Consider the following 17,395-nt stretch of genomic DNA (forward strand, 5'->3'; position numbering starts at 1 on the left):
TAAAAAAAGTTTATTTACTTGGTTTTTTCCTCTGACTTTTCTCTTGTCTTTTCTAAACCAAATGAGCTGATTTCTGCCTCTGCCTACTGAGTTGAAAATAATATTTTCTTGTTTAGAACTTACATCTAGGAGGTAACATTTTCAAGCTGCTAATAAACAGAACAATTTCACTATGTTGAAAAAATCATAATGTGTGTGTTAGAAAATCATTATTGAACATGCAGAGTAATTAATTTCATAGCCTCATTTGTCATGACAGTGATTCCATAATTTAACTTCAAGGCATGTTGTTTCCCATCCCACAATCCCAATCACATCTGTGTAGGTGTACTGTGATGCCAATACATAGCAGAAGGAAAAACTGACATCTTCATTTCCATAGTACCTCTCATGCCAAGAGGACTTCAAAGCACTGTAAATAATCCAGTCAAGAAAAACAGAAATTTATGTTCTACAGTAAAATACAGTGTTTTAAATGGTTGTTCTTTGGCTATATATGATGTTATAATTAATATTTTTAATGTAATGACGTGATGAAAATTGTGGTACTTTATGGTCAAAATTAATTATCTTGCTTCAGTTAAAAAAGAATTGTGAGTATACACAAATGGAACACATAAGAATTCGGGAGCTGAAATTTTCCTTCCCTCAGCTCACAGCCTTCCAGTCTCCTTTTCCCCCATTGACTGCCTGTAACTGTTTTTTCTTCAAAGTAGAATTATTGCAAAGATGAACTGGAAAACATTAGAATAATACTCTCAAACAAATTATAGCATTAGTTAAACACCAATAAATTATTTTAAAAATTAATTTAAAGAAGAAAAATTTCTTTAGAAAAAGATTAATTGCTCCAACTTCTGATTCAGATATTTTCCAAGTAAGGGTTTTCCTTTTGTCTCTTGTTACAAGAAACCATATTTTTTCATAAACTACTGTGTTACATCCAACAGTAATAATTCCTTCAAGAACAAACACATCAAAGAATAAAGCAGGTGCTATCTGTGTTAAGAAGGGACACAGGGCAGAGCAGTGAAATCAGTGGCAATGAGGAAAGGTGTTCTTCTTGACTGTGTGACCATCACATTTTGGCCACATTTGGGAGCTGGTTCAGCCTTCTGTGAGCCCAACGTGCAAAGCTGAACAAAAGTAAGTGAGTCGCTTGCTTCAAAACTAAAAAACTAATGAAGATGCATTTTAAATTGATTTTCTAATGTGTATTGAATCAGTATAATTATGTATTAGTAGAATTGTGACGCACAAAGCAATTTTTAGAGAAAGAACAAGTTAAAAGCATTTGGACATATGAAAATTGAGATGGTGAGGGGAATTACAATTTTATAAAGTTTGCCAAAACTTACTTACAAACATGTCATTTTCCAGAGATACTAACTGTTTTTATACCCAAGTTAAGGATTTACATATTAATTGCAACCAAATGTAACTAAGCATTAGTGCACCCAAACTTGCTAACTTTGTCCCTGGAAGAAACACTGAATCTTCTCCCAAAGGAACAGGATTAGCTAAGTTCTCAGATCAGATACTCAAATTATGTAAGGTATGAAGTCCTACAAAGTATCTCTTTTCCTGTTTACTATTATTAGCTGGGTTTTCTACCAGAAAAATCTTCGCCTTTGCACTAAATAATGAGCCAAAATTCATTAACTGTCTCAAAAAGAGTGAAGTGCCATCTTCTACTACAAGAAAATTAAACATATAAGGTTAGTGGAAAGAAAGGAACCACAAAGTAACAGTTAACTAAGATACACAAAATTATCTATAGAACTGCGGATGAAAATGAGCAAAATATGGTTACTGTAAATGTCATGGGAAATGATATGGAGAAGAATTGTGAAAGAAAGCTATTTAACTGCTTTGTCACAGGATTTTTTCCATTCTCAGGGACAAAAGGAGACAAAGCAAATACCTGAAAGGCATAGATGCTTGTGGGACAAAAAAGACTGTGAATGTTGATGAAGTGAAGACAGAAATCACCTTTCCTGTACATCTGTAATCCAGTGAAGCAGGACAGTTGCTTCTAGAGATATGCAGCAGTTGGGTTTACTGCATTAATTAAAAGTTTAATTAAAATTACATGAGAATTCTTTCATTTGGATAAAATAACAGCATTTGGTATCTACATTTCTATAGAAAATGTTTTTCCTGAGCAAGGAATATATCCTTGAATATATTCAAGGTATATTCTCTTCATTTGCGAAAAGTAAAGTACAAAATAAATTAGATGACTTCTTCAAATGATCACCACAGCTAAAAGCCCAAATATACAAAGAAATAAAATCCCATTAGTCTCGATTTCCTTTTATTGGAAAATGTTAAGTAGCAGAAATAAAAGTCATGTGTTTGAAAAATGTGAGTTTTTATTCTGGAGGCCACCCCTATGCTCTCTGTCTTTGCTAGTATCACAAACATACAAAGATTGTGTTATATGACATAGGAGCAAAACTGTAACAGCTTGTTGGAACAAAAGCTGCTCATGAAAGACATGCTAGCCTCGTTAGAGCCCACCCCTATTTCCTTTTAAGTGCACAGGAAATTTTTACTAACAGTATTGGATTTTGGGTTGGGCCCCTTATAATTTTTGAACAACTCATCAAGCAAATGCATTAAATGCACAGACTAAAATGATAATCATAACCATTAACTAAGAGACAGAAGTCACTGAAATGTGTTATCTGAAATTGAGTAGACCCAAAACACATTAGAAAGGTAGGCAGAAAAATTGGGAGCTGCCTACAATTCCCACCTACATGATATAGTCATCAGCACCACCACCATTGCAGTTAAAAATCTACAACCCTGATTTTCATGAAAAATTTCATGTTTGCTTATGTCCCTAAACCATCACAGCTTTCCCACCACCCTCATAGCGTTTGAAATGTAGCTCACAGCTTTCTGTTACAGAAAGTACCAAAAGCAAGTAAATTAATCAAAACAACTTTTGTTAACAAACCCCTTACAGTTCTCAACTTGAGAAAGACTTCTACCATCTATGAGTTGCTGTGGTCTGAAGGGGAAAAAAAAAGGAAACAAACAACCAAAAAAACCAAACCAAACCAAAATCAACCAACCAACCAACCAACCATTAAAAGGCAATAAAGTTTATTATTGACTAATGCACACAGTGTAGTTGGCAAAAAAAAAAGGCTTCTTAACTGTAGCTCCATCTTTTAAATTTCATTTAACATAGTTCAGTATTTTAAATGTAGTCCCAGAGTCAAGACAAGGCTCAAGAAGTCATTGCAGTGCCTAGGGCTCACATCTACAAGTCATGCTCTGCAGCTGATGCCTGATGCAGATTCTTAGAAATTAATCACTTCACAAGACGTACAATCACAAGGGTTTTAAATAAAAGGACTTCATCAAATCAGTCCTTCTTAAAAAGAGTTCAGGTTTTACCTTCCTTCCTTTTGTTACTGTGGAACTACATGAAATACATTCCAAAAGGTACAAATCCCATTAGCTCCAGAATACAATTATTTATTACAAAGTTATTATCATCTATGTCTCATTAGCGAGATTAAATTTGGTTTTTCTTTGTTGCAAACTTATATTCCAGCTGGAGACTACAGATCTTCTATTTTTAAAATAACAGTGCAGATCTCTAAATTCATTAATAGAGAACAATAATTCAGACAAAAACTATCTTCATTTACCCTGCTAATCTCCGTGCCTTTTTCTCACAGCTGGCTTCATTCTGTAAAGGAGATATAAAATATAAGAATCAGAAAGAATTGAAAGGAAACTGATTTTAGTCCATTCTCTTGCCCAAATACAAGATCTAAACTGTTTATGGCACCTGTTCTTAAATCTTCAGTGATAAAGATACTACAGTCTGTCCAGGCCATCTACTTTGGTATTAAATTATCAAATTGTGAAAATACTGGCTTTGTTTTTCTTTTTTTTTTCCCTCTAATGCTTAACATAAATCTTTCTTCCTGCAAACTGAGCTCTGATTTTGTCTCAGAACAAACACTGGTGTTTGCCTTCCCATTTTCAGATACACTTTACATATTTGAACACAAGACATCCCACCTTTGGTTGTACAGCCAGAATTAATTTTATGTTATTTTGTTCATTCATATTTTTGTAAAGTTCATTTTGTTCAAGATGTTAGGCATATCATGTTTTCCAGCAGCTTGTTCTTACTGCATCATGTTTTGCAGCATATTTTTCTCTGCTGATTCTCAAGTTGCCCAAAACTTTAATGAAATACAGTCATCAAAACTGAAAAAAAACCTGACTCCATTTTAGTCTTTTTCAGTTTCAAACACAGTGGACATACTACTTCATGTATCTTACTGAAGATATTTTTATTTAAACATCTAAACCTTTTGCTTGATTATTGGATTGTAGTATGGCAATTCTGATGGATATTCAGGATAGCTAGTAATACTCTCTCGCCCTTCTTTGCAAATTTGTAATTTGCTGTCCTATATTTTTTGTTTTATTATTCCAAGTTTCTTCACTTTAATGTATTTCTGTATTTAATATTGTTAATATTTTTTCTAAGGCATCCTGAGATTTTTATTCTGCGTTGATACTTTACTATAGGATTTTTTGCTAATAGTATTTTTATTTTCATCCCAGAAATCGTGATTTCTATAATTTCATTAACACAATCATCAGTGTTACTTTTCATCTTCAAATTGTCAGAACTCTATGCTGACAATTTCACTGTCAGATGCATTTCACCTTGTTTTCCTTCTTAAGGCTGAAAAAGCAATGTTGTCAACACATTTCAAGATCTTAATATTTTAATATTTTCCATCTTGTTATATGCTGGATTTCTATCAAAGATCAGCCTAGTCTGAAATTATTTCATCTGCCTCATCACCTTTGCCTGATATTTCATCCTGACCGTGAAAGCACCTTTGTGTTTTTTCTCTTTTATCAGTACTATGGACTTCATAGATTCTGCCACTCAGAGCAAGCTTGTGTGCCTCAATATATGAAATAATATCCTACTCCTCTTCTCTGATTGTCATTCCTAATAAGGTTTCATATTCTATATTCATATTTGAATCACGAGACCTAACTACTCTTACGTCAAACAGATGATTTTTATCTGCTTAATTTGTTTTTGTTCTCACTTCACAAGTGGATGTATTACTAACTGGGTTTCCCGATAGTGCAGTATGACAGCATGGGTTTGAAACCTAGTGAATACATAGCACTAAAACAAATGTTAAAAGTAATAATATTAAGGGTAATAGAACCTTTCTAAAAATAGGAAGTATCTGATGCAAATTTTACAAGCAAAATTTTTCAGCAGCTCAATAATGCTGAGAAGTTGTCCAGCTGAGCTAATATCATTGCTACCCTATCACCAGATATTTATCCCAGTGTCAAAGTGTATTTATATTATTATATTGTTATTGCCTTAGGAAAAAAATATTTCTAATTAGTTTTTATGCCTGTATTTCTAAATAATACCAGAAAAAAATTAATGGACTGTCTGGTACAATTATGCAGTGTTTACGTACATTTTACATACATTAAAATTTCCTTAAGATCATCTATAGATGAACAAGAAAATCTTTTAAGTCTCTTGTTCTTTTTTGTTGATTCATTTAATTGCTGTCTTAGTAAGATATTTAACTAATATAATTTAAAATTTGTGTTTTCTAGAAAGTGCATCTTGTTTTTGAATATTACTCTTATGTGTTGTGTAAATTATTGTATTTATTTTTATGTCTTATTCAATGAATCGCTTGTGAACACTTTAGGAGACAAATAATATGATTTGGCAGTAATAGCACAGTACACCTCTTATGTCTGATGCACCAGCTACTCAGAGTCAGAATAGGGAAACTTAGAAAAATTAAATGGTTGCAGAACTATGAGCAAGAATTTTCTCTGAAAACCCAGATTTCAAGCCGCAAAATTCCCCAGCAGGATATACACTTCAGTAGTGAAACAGAAAATTAAGCAGTATGTTATTATTTATTAGGCTTTGTTGTTGATCAGATAGAGAAAAATCACACTGTCTGCAGTAGCTACTAAGAGGTACAATTTTCAAATAAGCTTTTTCCCTGAGTAAAAGACATAACACATAGTTCTTCCATATTCTGTGGACTGTTCACCACTGCAGACATGCAGTATGCAAATTAAATATTTTTACTCCAGCTGAGGCTGTACTTTGCCCGCTGAGTGATTTATCTTTGCAAGAGAGAAAGAAGCATTTGCACCATTAGCCTTCCCTGAGACTTTGCTGGGGGAAGCTTTCCTCATAATTTTTATATGATTACAGAAGAGTCTAGGTATAAGAACCACCCTAAATAGAAATACATCTGGGAATGTCCTGGTCATGGACCTTGTATTTGCAGTTTTATCCATTTAGGGCATGGCACAGGCCCTAAATAATTCTTTAAGACAGCTGTAAACTGTTTTCACCCTTTGCTGTGAAACTTTCTATCATCAGAATGAATCTGTTACAAAATTGTATTAGCAGAAACAGACAAAATTTAGAAGTGCAGTAGTTTATTTGGAAGAGTTTATACTTTTGAAAAAATCTTATATATAGTGAACAGTAAAGCAACTGCTGGCGCACTAGAACAATCTGTAGAAATAATATTGGTCTACTAACATGTACAGATTTGTTCTCCAAAATCAAAATAATAACTTGTTAAATGTATTTACTTGTTGGTTATTTTTTCTTTAATATCTATATGTGGGCCTTAAAGGCCCATGGAAGTCAGATCTCCTTATCAGTTAAAAAAAAAATAATAAAATACTCTCCATTTTTAAGGAGAGGTGCAGTAACAAAATTAAGAGAAAACAGCGTAACAAAATAAGCATTCAACTTAGCTCTTCAGTTGTTCTGCTCTTCCATTATTTTCCCATTCAGTCCTTCTTCCCTTGGCTGTTTATTTAAACTGTAAGCTATTTAGAGTGAGGGGGTTGCTTTCTGACTCATTGTCCATACAGATTGCTGGAATTCTGTACTAACAAGCAACTATTATAAACAATAACATGTATATTCTCTTTCATACAAGCACAACAGGTTTTTTTACAATCAAGAGTAAGGCTTTGGCACCTAAGAAATTTGCTGAGATTAAATAAATGAATGAGATAGATCCTTGGAGTTAAAGCAGAGAATTTGGCAGTGCCACACCCAGCAAGGAGTGTTGAAGATACAAAAGGGAAGTTTCTGTTAAAGTACTGGAAGGGGTTAAAATGAGACAGGAGTGAACCACTCTAATGTGAATGTAGCTCTCATAAAACAGAGCTGAAGGTTTCTAACTAGAAATTTCACATTATATAGCTTCTAGGTAGTTGAAATTGCCAAGTCAAAACACTGTTGGGGGAAAGATTCCAAGTTTTGCATCAACACTGTTCAACAGATAACAGTGACTGGGTCAGAAAGAAGATATTTCCCTTTCTCAGTGGCCAGTTCAGCAATATCACAGTCATTTTACAGACAGCTCTATTTTTATTCTAATCCATTTCTTTTTTTAATGGAAAAATTTACTTTGTCAATGCTAGCCAAAAGTAGTAGTAAAAACTGCTTTGGCTTCAAAATGGAAATACATAATATGTGCATCTATCACTGAAGACAGAATATTATCAACAGATTATCAGATTCTCTTAATTGATGAAGAAAATTATGATGTGTGCAATTGCATGTAGTGAGTCTACTTAAGAGGGAAACATGATAGGGAGGTTTCTTAATTCATCCAAATATCTAGATGTACAACAGAATAGTCACTATATGAAGAGAATTAATTCATTGTTGTATTTACGGAATTTGTAAGAATACTTTTAAAAAGTGCAATAAACATCTGTCCATCTTAAAGATGGGGACTCAAATCATATCGCAGAAGAGAATAAACTAGATTTTAGTCCTGAGTGACAGCATTTCTATTTATTATAACTACATAACAACAATTCTACATATCACAAGGATTAGTAATTTAGATTCTAAATGCCTTTGACTGCTCCTCAGTGCATTTCTGTATAAAGTTTGCATAAAGTCATTACTTTTGTCACTTTAGTTAAATTGATATTACCTGCTTATTTCAAGATAAAACTCTAAATAATTTTTCTTTTTCTCACCTGTAAAACTCCTATTCTTCTTGCATCACAACAAAACTATCATGAAATAAAATTACTAACATAAAATTTTTCCCAGTGTACCTGGAACTACAGCCTAGAAAGCCTGATGTTCACCAGAGGCAAATTGATACTGCAGTAAAAATGATACTGAAACCTGCAAATAGTGGACACATGGATAAGTACAAATAATGGACATGTGGATAAATAATAATAAAAGAGAAGCATGAACTTGGCTTCCTAAAGTCAAATAATTTCTCACAAATGTCTTGGACCATTTTAGATCACGTCTTAATTTTTCTATTACATGTAATCTTCATGGATCCAACTCTAAATACACAGAATGCTCTGTATGATTTCTTACATTTCACTAAATATATTTTCTAATGTCAGTTAATTCCTGGCACAAATGAATTTGGCAGAAGGTGACAAACATAAAAAAAATATGTAAAAATCACTTATCTGCTCAACACTAACAAATTTCTATACTAACTACTTTTTTTTAATGCTGTTACTTTATTATTTCTTTAACCTACTTGCTCTACAGTTCATGTTCCATTTTTTTGTTTGTTTTTTCCTTTGCTAAATCTGTTTGTTTTATATTTATAAATCTGGTGTCTAAGACTGTGGTTCCAAAAATCCTTTACGTCAGAAACAAAACTCTGGAACATTATTTCTTTCTGGTCTTCATGGGTCTGTCTAGATGTCTTTTGAATTATTCTTTCTCAAATGCAACACTATGGTAAGTAATAAAAATAAAGATAGAAACTGAATAAGAAGCAGAAATTACAGTGAGAACTAGGTAGAGCATTAAAAAAATGTGCCAAAGACCAATTTAAATTTTTTGGTGTAGGGAGTGAACTAATTTTTTTATTTGCTAAACCACTCTGAGCAATTTTCGTAGCCCCTCACAAATAATTAACAAAAAAAGGCTTTCCAAATTAACCTTATTATTCAGTGTTTCTATTTCCCATTTGCTATATTTTCATGATTGCAGTCTGCAGCTCAGATAATCCACATATTTTTTGAAGAATCAGGCCTGGAGAGTAAGCACTGAGATAAAATGCAGAGAACAAGAGAAAGAAGCATGGAAACCACTGGGGAGCAAGAACTGTGGAGGAATTACTTTGCAACCAGTCCAACTTATAAAATTGCTCATTTGAGGAGGATTTTTACCTGTTTATTTAAAAAAACTCGAAGTTTCACAGGTGAGAAAGAAGTGTGAGGCTTTAAATTGCTATTAGTTACATGTCATGCTCACCATTATTTTCCCACAGCCTTTACCATCCAGGTGCCTAAAGTTTATATCATGTATTTTTGATACAACTACCCACCTGTGTTTCCAAATATATTCACAGCTTCAACTTTTGCTGCTGTCTTTACAAATGAAAAACAGTTCCACAGATATGCCTGTGATATAACTAAGATCTTCCACAGAATCGTTCATGGTGCATGGATTGATAGATTGCTATGTGCTGAATTAAAGCATTCTTTTTGAGGTAGAAAAAAGCCTATCTAACTCATGCCATTTAGAATGCAAAATTTCTGAAACACACGTTCCTCCACAGCGTCCTAATAAATTGTGCACATTCGCTGAGGGACTCGAATAGTTCCTTTCTCTTTGTAAACTTCAACCTTCTTTAAAATCTTACCAAAGTCTCCACTTTTTAAAAAAGAAGGAAGAAGTTGATTTAAAAGTACTTTCACAGGACTATTCCCGAGTGGGAATGCGAATGGCAGGCGGCGAAGCTGCTGCTGCAGAAACAGGGAAGCCAGAGCTGCTCCTGTATCACCATCTAGTGGAGACGAGCCCTTGCTGCCTATTCCACAGCTCCGGAGCTCCGTGAGTGACCGAACCTCAACTGAAGGATCGCACACTACCTGCTTTATCTAAATCTTTGTGTCCAGAGAGCAACTAACTTCCAGGCAGGAGGCTGGAATTTACACCTAAGTGTGTTCAAAGAAACAGCCTAAGAGCTCTGGATACCTTACCTTTTTTAACCTTTTGCCTCCTTGGATCAAAACATTCAGCATATCTTTTTTGAGCATCATAAATGTCATGTTTGGAGGTGAAAAACTAGAAACTGTTCCCTAACTGACATTTGGAGTAAAGATTCATCACAAATAATGGGTTTATTAAAAATTAATGAGCCACCAAATTGGCCTAATTACTTTACGGAAATAAAACAACTGGGCACAATTTACTCAACTCCTGAAACAAGGACAAGAAGGAACTACTGGAAAACTCATGTCTATGGGGTAAGCATTCAAAGAACAGAGAAAGATTTCTCACACTTATCCTTTCTTGTAACATTAAAGCAGTAACTCTAATGCAATAGTAAGGGAAATAGTAAGGGAAAATTTGAATCCAAGACAACCTTTACATCCAGTGGGGCTAATATTTAAAAGCTATATTAATATTTTCAGTGACATTAGAGGGGCATGGTAACTATTCTCGAAATTTTACTGAGGCAGAGGTATCATAGTGTATGTTCTTCCAATAGATTTCAGCTATTAAATTGTGTCATTCTTATCTTCACAGATGTATGTAGCATTTAGAGTTTTTCTCCTGAGGGACATGGTAACTATTCTCAAAATTTTAATGGGGCAGAGGTACGTACTTCCAGTAGACTTCAGCTATTAAATAGTGTCATTCTTATCTTCACAGATCAATGCAGCATTTAGAATTTTTCTCCTGACCTAACTGTGTATTTTCATACCTAAATACATTCACAGAACCACAGAATGGGTCAGGTTGGAAGTGTGTCACCTAGTGCAACATCCCTGCTCAAGCAAGGCATATGGCATAGGATTGTATCCAGGCTTGGACATCTCAAGTGAGGGAGACTCCACAACCTCTCTGGGTAACCTGTTCCAGTGCTTGGTCACTGCACAGTGAAGAAGTTCTTCCTCTTGTTCAAGTAGAACTTCCTGGGCACCACCACACAAAAAGACCTGAAACCAAACAAACAACAAAACACAAACCCCAAAGAACTGTAGCTATCTTGCAACACTGTAGTGTTAGAGTAAAAAGCACATTTCTACTTAGAGAGGGGTCAGGAGGTCAATCAAACACCACTTCAAAAGTTCCCAGTGCTCACAACATTCTGTGGCATGAAAAGGAAGGGCCTACATTTGATTGAAGACAAGCAAACAACAAAATTCACTAGGTGAATACAATAACCTACTTTACACTTTTTTTAAAGAACTCATCCAACTCTAAGCAAAAACAGACATTACTCACTTGCACTTTGTTCTAATCAAAATCTTGCATTTTATTGCTGTTATTTCGCAAAATTAGTTTTGCTTCTACTTTCACTTTCGAAGACCATGTTTACAGTTGTACACCATGTGTGCTTTCCAGATTAGATAGCCAGGGCTGATGTTGAAACATAAACTGAAAGTGCAAAACACTTTTCAGACAAGAAATCATGCGGCAGCAATAAATTTAAATATTTTAATGTCTAGTATGTTAAAGGAAATTATGATATCAGTGTTCATGATTTGTCAAACACCAGCACAAGTAACTCACCCTGCCTGGCCTTAAGCAGACAAGAAACTCAAATTTGTAGATCCATTCATATCACTTGGGAGGTTTCTAGAAAAAGCTCTCCTGCACTCATGCAAAAAGATTTCTTCTGTCAGAAGTCTTTCCACATGTTTCTGGTTACCAGTGAAGGCCTAATAATTAATAATTTAGATTAACTTTAATAAGTTGGAGCAAAATCACTGATTTCCTCTTCCACTTGCTTTAAGCTATCTTCCTTCCCTTCTTCCTAGAAAATGTAAATGGCTCTTGCTATACGGTTCAGTATGACTCAGGCCATTATACTATGAGAATCCAAGAATAAAAGAAAAGAAAGGAAAAGTATGGTTCTGAGAAGGAATATTGACCTGGAAAATTTGTCAAAGATGGAAGATACTGAAAGGAAAATGTTTAATTGTAGACATTAACATCTGTGTAAACAACAGAGGGATCCAGTACTGTGACCCTAGGAGATAATTCTTGTATTTCATATGGTAATAGACTGAAGAGGCTAAGAAGATGATAAGGTTTTTTACATATTTTTATTTTGTTTAGAAAACTTTGAACTTAGAAAACATTGAACTGCCACTTGGAGTTAAGGAGAAGCAGGAACTGAGAAAAAAGGAATAGTAAAGAAAAAAGACAAACTCTGGAAATTTCAGCTAAATGACTCTTTGCATAACACTATTTTAAAAAGTAAGTACAAAATTTACAATTTTCCTTAATCTCTCAGCAACTGCAGTTGGGAAACACTGTACGTCAAAACCCCATACCACCTTACCTTAGATATTTAAGTGCTTAAATTGGGAAAGGCAGATTGGGACCCCAGCACTCAGGGTCAGGACACCTCCATTTCTCCACTTATTGCTAAAGAGCTTCTGAGAGGCGACAGGTAGGAAAGATGAGTGCTAATATCTTTACAAACAATTATATGGGTGAAGGAATGGGTGTTAACGTCTTAGAAATGAGTTTTAATACGTCTACTGACTTCAAGGGGAAGGTTTGTTAGAGATCCCAGACAGCTCCTGAAACAGGCAAGGGTCCGCGCAAGCCTCAACTTCCGAAATTTGGGGTAAAATGACAGTTTCAAGGGGGAATATGTGGATGTGGAGGTGGCCCTGGAAGGCTGTACTTTCCTAGTACCTCAGCTGGTGGGAGAAGGAAGAAGGCAACACGCAGCCGGGAGTTTAGGATAAAAGAAGGCCGCATCCTCTAAAACCTCGAGAGAGAAACCCCGCGGGCGTGTGCCCGGGTGGGCTCTCTGCCATCACGCGAATAGAGTTGCAGGACTCCTCTGTCTTCTTTATGGACGCTGGCTTTTCATAGCGTGATTTTCCGTACACGCCTGAGCCCACGGCAGGAAAGCAGCTCCTCCCCGGGCTGAGCATAGGGACGATGCTCCGTCTGCAGGGATGGGGAGAATGCTCACCTGGCGGACAGGTAGGCGCCGTCCATACAGGTTCTACTAAATTCTCCACTGGGAAACATAGAAACAAACGAACCAGCAAACAAACAAACAAAAAAGACAACACCCGCCCCCTCCCCCAGTTCACCAATTACTATTTAAACATTGTCACACGTTTCCACAACACTACGAAGAAGACATTTTGGAGGACTTGATCAGATGGCATTTAAGGTCGTTTTGCGGGTGAATGGCCGCTGCCCCCCCTTCACACCGCCTGTACGAAGTGTGTTCACTACCCTGAGCTGCCCGCGGTGCTCCAGCGCATCAGACCCCGAGGCCGGATCCCACTCCGCCTCCGCCAAGCAGATTCTTTGGGATCGGCAGGGAATGGGTTAAACTACGAGCCGCGGCGCCTGGAACCCGGCGGACTGTTCCATTACCTCGAGAGGGGGGACCCGCATACACATTACTAATTATTCCCTACCAGATAATGTTAAGACTAGAAAAGGAAAGCTATAAGCAGTCATTATAAAGCATGAGAAGCAGGTCTGTGAGTTAAAACAGGAGAACCTGAGGTAAAATTCTGAGGGCACCTCCGTCTTTTCTCCTGCGTGGGCAAGTTGCGCTCAGCCCGGTCTGAGGGAGGAGGCGAGGCGGCACCCCGGTAGCGTGTTTGGGGCTCGCAGGGCGCTTTAGGAGTTTTAGATACACTTTAATTTCTCCTTTCAGCATGGCTAGAGTTTTCCTCTTCCCTGGCTGCTTTAAACAGGCCTTGTTTGCCTAAGCGGGACTGGGAGGAGAGGAGGAAGGGCGGGCAGGAGAGCGGTGACGGCAGGAGGGTTCTGAGGTGACAAAGGCGCGGGAAGCGGCCGGAGCTGCCCGGGTGCTGCTCGGTCAGGGGGTCAGTGGCTTTCTTTAGCTCAAATAATTATAGAATCGGTCGCGCCGAGCCCAGTGTAAGAGATGTGACAAACAGGTTTGGGAGTCCTGAGAACAAGCGCGAGTAACTCGGCCGGATTTCACTGGCAGTGCTGGAGAGCCGGGGCTGAGATCCGCCCCAGGCGGTTCGGGAACAGGCGGAAGGCGTCCTCAGACATCTGCTCTCACCAGTGTTTTGGAGTGTCTTAAAGACATTGTCCGTGTTCTTTAGGATCGACTTAATAATGTCAGAATAGAAAGGGAAAAAAGCGCCTTTTTTTTTTTTACTATTAATGGTAAGAATTAAGAAAGTGAGGAACTGGGTTCTTAGGTCTGCACCCTGACAAAAGGAAACAGGGTGTTTCAAGTCTTTTAAAGGAGCTGGTTTAAAAGCAGCTATTAGTGATAGAGAGCTTTCCATCATACTAAAAATATTTCTGAGGAATCATACGCATGGGCAGTGCTTCCCAGGCAACTATAAAATGCCAAGCCCACTTCCTTTGAGAAACTCTGAAACTTAAAAGTAGATCAAAACCACACAGTATTAACAAATTTGGAGCTTACAGTGAGGGAGTAGGAGGGGCATTGTCTTCGAGAAGCAAATTTAATTTTTGTAACATATTTTCTTCTGTATTATTTATAAGCAAATTTCTTGTCTGCCTAATTATTCTTCAGTATATATATATATATATATATATATATATACTGTATATATATATATATATATATATATATATATATATACTGTATATATATATATATATATACAGTATCAGCTGAGCAGTATTGTTTCAGTAATACTGTGGTAACACAGTAGATGGAGAATCCACATATTTCAGAGAAATGTATGAGAGATTGAACTACATTATAACCTGGGTCCCTCGGGGGTGCAGCAGTGAAACAGCACCGGGAAGTGTGCTTTAATCATTATTCCTGCACTGGCTTTTTTTGTGGCTAAATGAGGATCTCAGTGCTATGGACTAGCAACCCAGAGTCTTTCCTGAGCTCTACATTGCCAAAAATAGTGTTTAATTTAAAAAGTTGTAGTATGTTTTTTGCAATCAAAGGGAAGTGTATATGCTAGAGAAAACCTATTGGATTAACAGTACTGTAAATTTTTCCTTGGCACATAGGGAGTTCTAAGAGGTTATCTGTAAAATTTCTGCACGTGGAACCCCCCTCCCTCCCAAAATTTCTAGGGGCAATAATTAAATATTATTCTACAGCTACCTAAACATGTAGTTGTATTCCTATAGCCATGTTATTATAGCTCTATAACTTCCCAGAAATTACATATGACATTTTCTATTTCAGGCATTTTGACAGCAGTAAATAGCATTTTGAATGAAATTTTTGGGAACTGGACAGATTATATCTATTACATGTGAAGAACACCAGCCATAAAGAAGTCTCATATAGACATCTCTGAACTGCTTTTAGAAGAGGGTAAAGCTGGTAGAGGCCTGGTAAGAAAATCTTCATTTAAATATACACAATTTTATTGCTGGGAGGGAAGATTATTCAAGGAGTGAGAAGGATGAAGAAGGTGTAACTGCTAAAGTTAATCAGTTTGGTAGATCTTGAATGTTCAGCTGTTACATGGTTTTATACTAACTTCATAACAGCATGAAGGTCACAAGGATGATGTGTAACACAATGTCCATGGTAATGAAACCATGCCTTATACCCAGGCCATCAGACATGTATGTGACACTCCTTCCCCCGTAGGCCATGTTATATTTTGAGTTAATCATCAACAGTGAAGGAATACCAAGGATTTTTCTCACTTTTCAAGTTCTAGGTGGCATTTATAAGAGGATATAAAAAATAAGGGGATGATAAGGAAATAAAGCATACTTCCCAATAAAATTCAAATGGACTAGAAAAAACCACATTTTCCTTTATAAATCTAGTTTGTAAAACCAAACCAAAACATCCCTAAACATCTGTCTATCACTAATTTTTATATGATCAATTTTTCATGAAATTTTGTTCTTAAGGAAAGCTCAGATATGGATACTATCCCTACCTGGCATGCCCCTAGGCTGGACAGTTAACTTCAGCACTTCTGGAGTTATTGAGGCAACATCCAAGTTCAGCAATATGCAAAGTTACTCGCAGACAATCATAAACACAGCAGAATATTTACATTTTAAATTTTAAAAAAATTGCCCTCACTAGTATAAATGATATTTGGTGTGAAAAAATTTAGAAAAGGAAAGATCATAATTTTAGGTCTGCACATATATAACAATTATTGTGACAGTTTTTTCATGCAAGTGCTCTTTGTGCTATTCTACAATTCAAACAGAAATTTATAGCATGGCTTTCACAAATAATCTCTTTGCCAGCAAATTATTCCTTATTTGACTGAACTTTTTATCCAAACATTATTCAATCGCAAATTCCTTTTCTACACTATTAAAATGGCATTCCCACCAAAGCTGGTTTTTCATTTACTTTCTACTCAGAGTGCATTCTTCTTTGGGCATTTGGGTATTCTGTAAGCATGATGTATAAGAAAAAAATAAACCCAGTAAGATAATTTGTTATAGAGATAGACAGAGATTTATAGACTCTATCTATATAGATATAGATAGAAACATCCTCTTTTTAAGCCAGTGATTCTTTAAGTGAAGCAGATAGAGGTTCACATAATGGATTATTTTGCCAATGAAGAAAAATCAAAATAGGAAAATAAAGCAAGGACTTTTATATGCTGCCTCTAACCTTTGGGAGCAAGTAAGAAGGAAACAATCCAAAAGGATAGGGAAAACACAGCCTAATGGCAAAGAAAAGATAAACATTGCCCAAGGAAATGCAGGAGGAGAAAAGCACTTTAAGCAGAGGAGAGTAATCACTTGTGTAGCCTGGAATAAACAAAAGGCTTTCTTAAGTCTGGAAAAGAGGGGAAACAGCAATGGAAGGTAAGAAAGTAATGAGTAAGTTTAGGAAAAAGTCTAGTGAATGAAAGTATATAAAGTATTTTGTGGTATGTCTGCACATATTTTCCTGACAGGGAAATGCATAGTTTGAAAGCTGTTGGGTTATTGTAATTTATGCATCTATTTAGAAAGCAACTGTCATTAAAATTGGCAGTGTATTCTTACTTAATTTGACTTGGTTAGTGTAGTGTCTTTGGTCAGAAAAAAGAGATGGCATCAGATGCTTTGATGCACTCTGTTTATAAAGATTGTGTGTACATTCTTTTCCTCTGAAACCATGTGAATGTTTCACTCAAAGTCTCAGCTCCTTCTTGGTTGATAGTCATCTTGAACCTCTCTTGCTCTGCTTTTCTTACAGCTACATTTCCAGTGATTGCTCAGGCCTGTGTATGGGTATCTGTGTCTTCTCTGCATCTGTTTCTATGGCATTTTACATCTCTTTTTCTCACACATGCCTATCCTCAAATATCCAACAAAACATGTGCCAACCACATGTGTCTTTGTTTTCGGTGGTGACATGCACCCATATTC

The 17,395-nt window shown here is 36.1% G+C and overlaps 1 protein-coding gene and 1 long non-coding RNA gene across 2 annotated transcripts in view; one reads left to right on the forward strand and one right to left on the reverse strand.

Moving 5' to 3' along the window:
* Positions 1-3,138: 3,138 nt before the first annotated feature.
* LOC141727160 (uncharacterized) lies at positions 3,139-14,641 on the reverse strand. The gene is made up of 3 exons (XR_012578208.1): positions 11,315-14,641; positions 10,791-11,025; positions 3,139-3,712 (listed from the first exon to the last, which is right to left on the reverse strand). It is a non-coding gene; the product is annotated as an uncharacterized LOC141727160 (long non-coding RNA).
* A 603-nt stretch (positions 14,642-15,244) lies between these two features.
* The window catches only part of NIPBL (NIPBL cohesin loading factor), a 154,507-nt gene continuing 152,356 nt past the window's right edge, over positions 15,245-17,395 (forward strand). The window contains exon 1 of the mRNA XM_074533099.1: positions 15,245-15,385. The gene's annotated coding sequence lies outside the window, so the exon portion shown is untranslated. The remainder of the gene's footprint in view (positions 15,386-17,395) is intronic.

This window comes from Zonotrichia albicollis, chromosome Z (assembly GCF_047830755.1).
Source record: "Zonotrichia albicollis isolate bZonAlb1 chromosome Z, bZonAlb1.hap1, whole genome shotgun sequence".
NCBI lineage: Eukaryota > Metazoa > Chordata > Aves > Passeriformes > Passerellidae > Zonotrichia > Zonotrichia albicollis.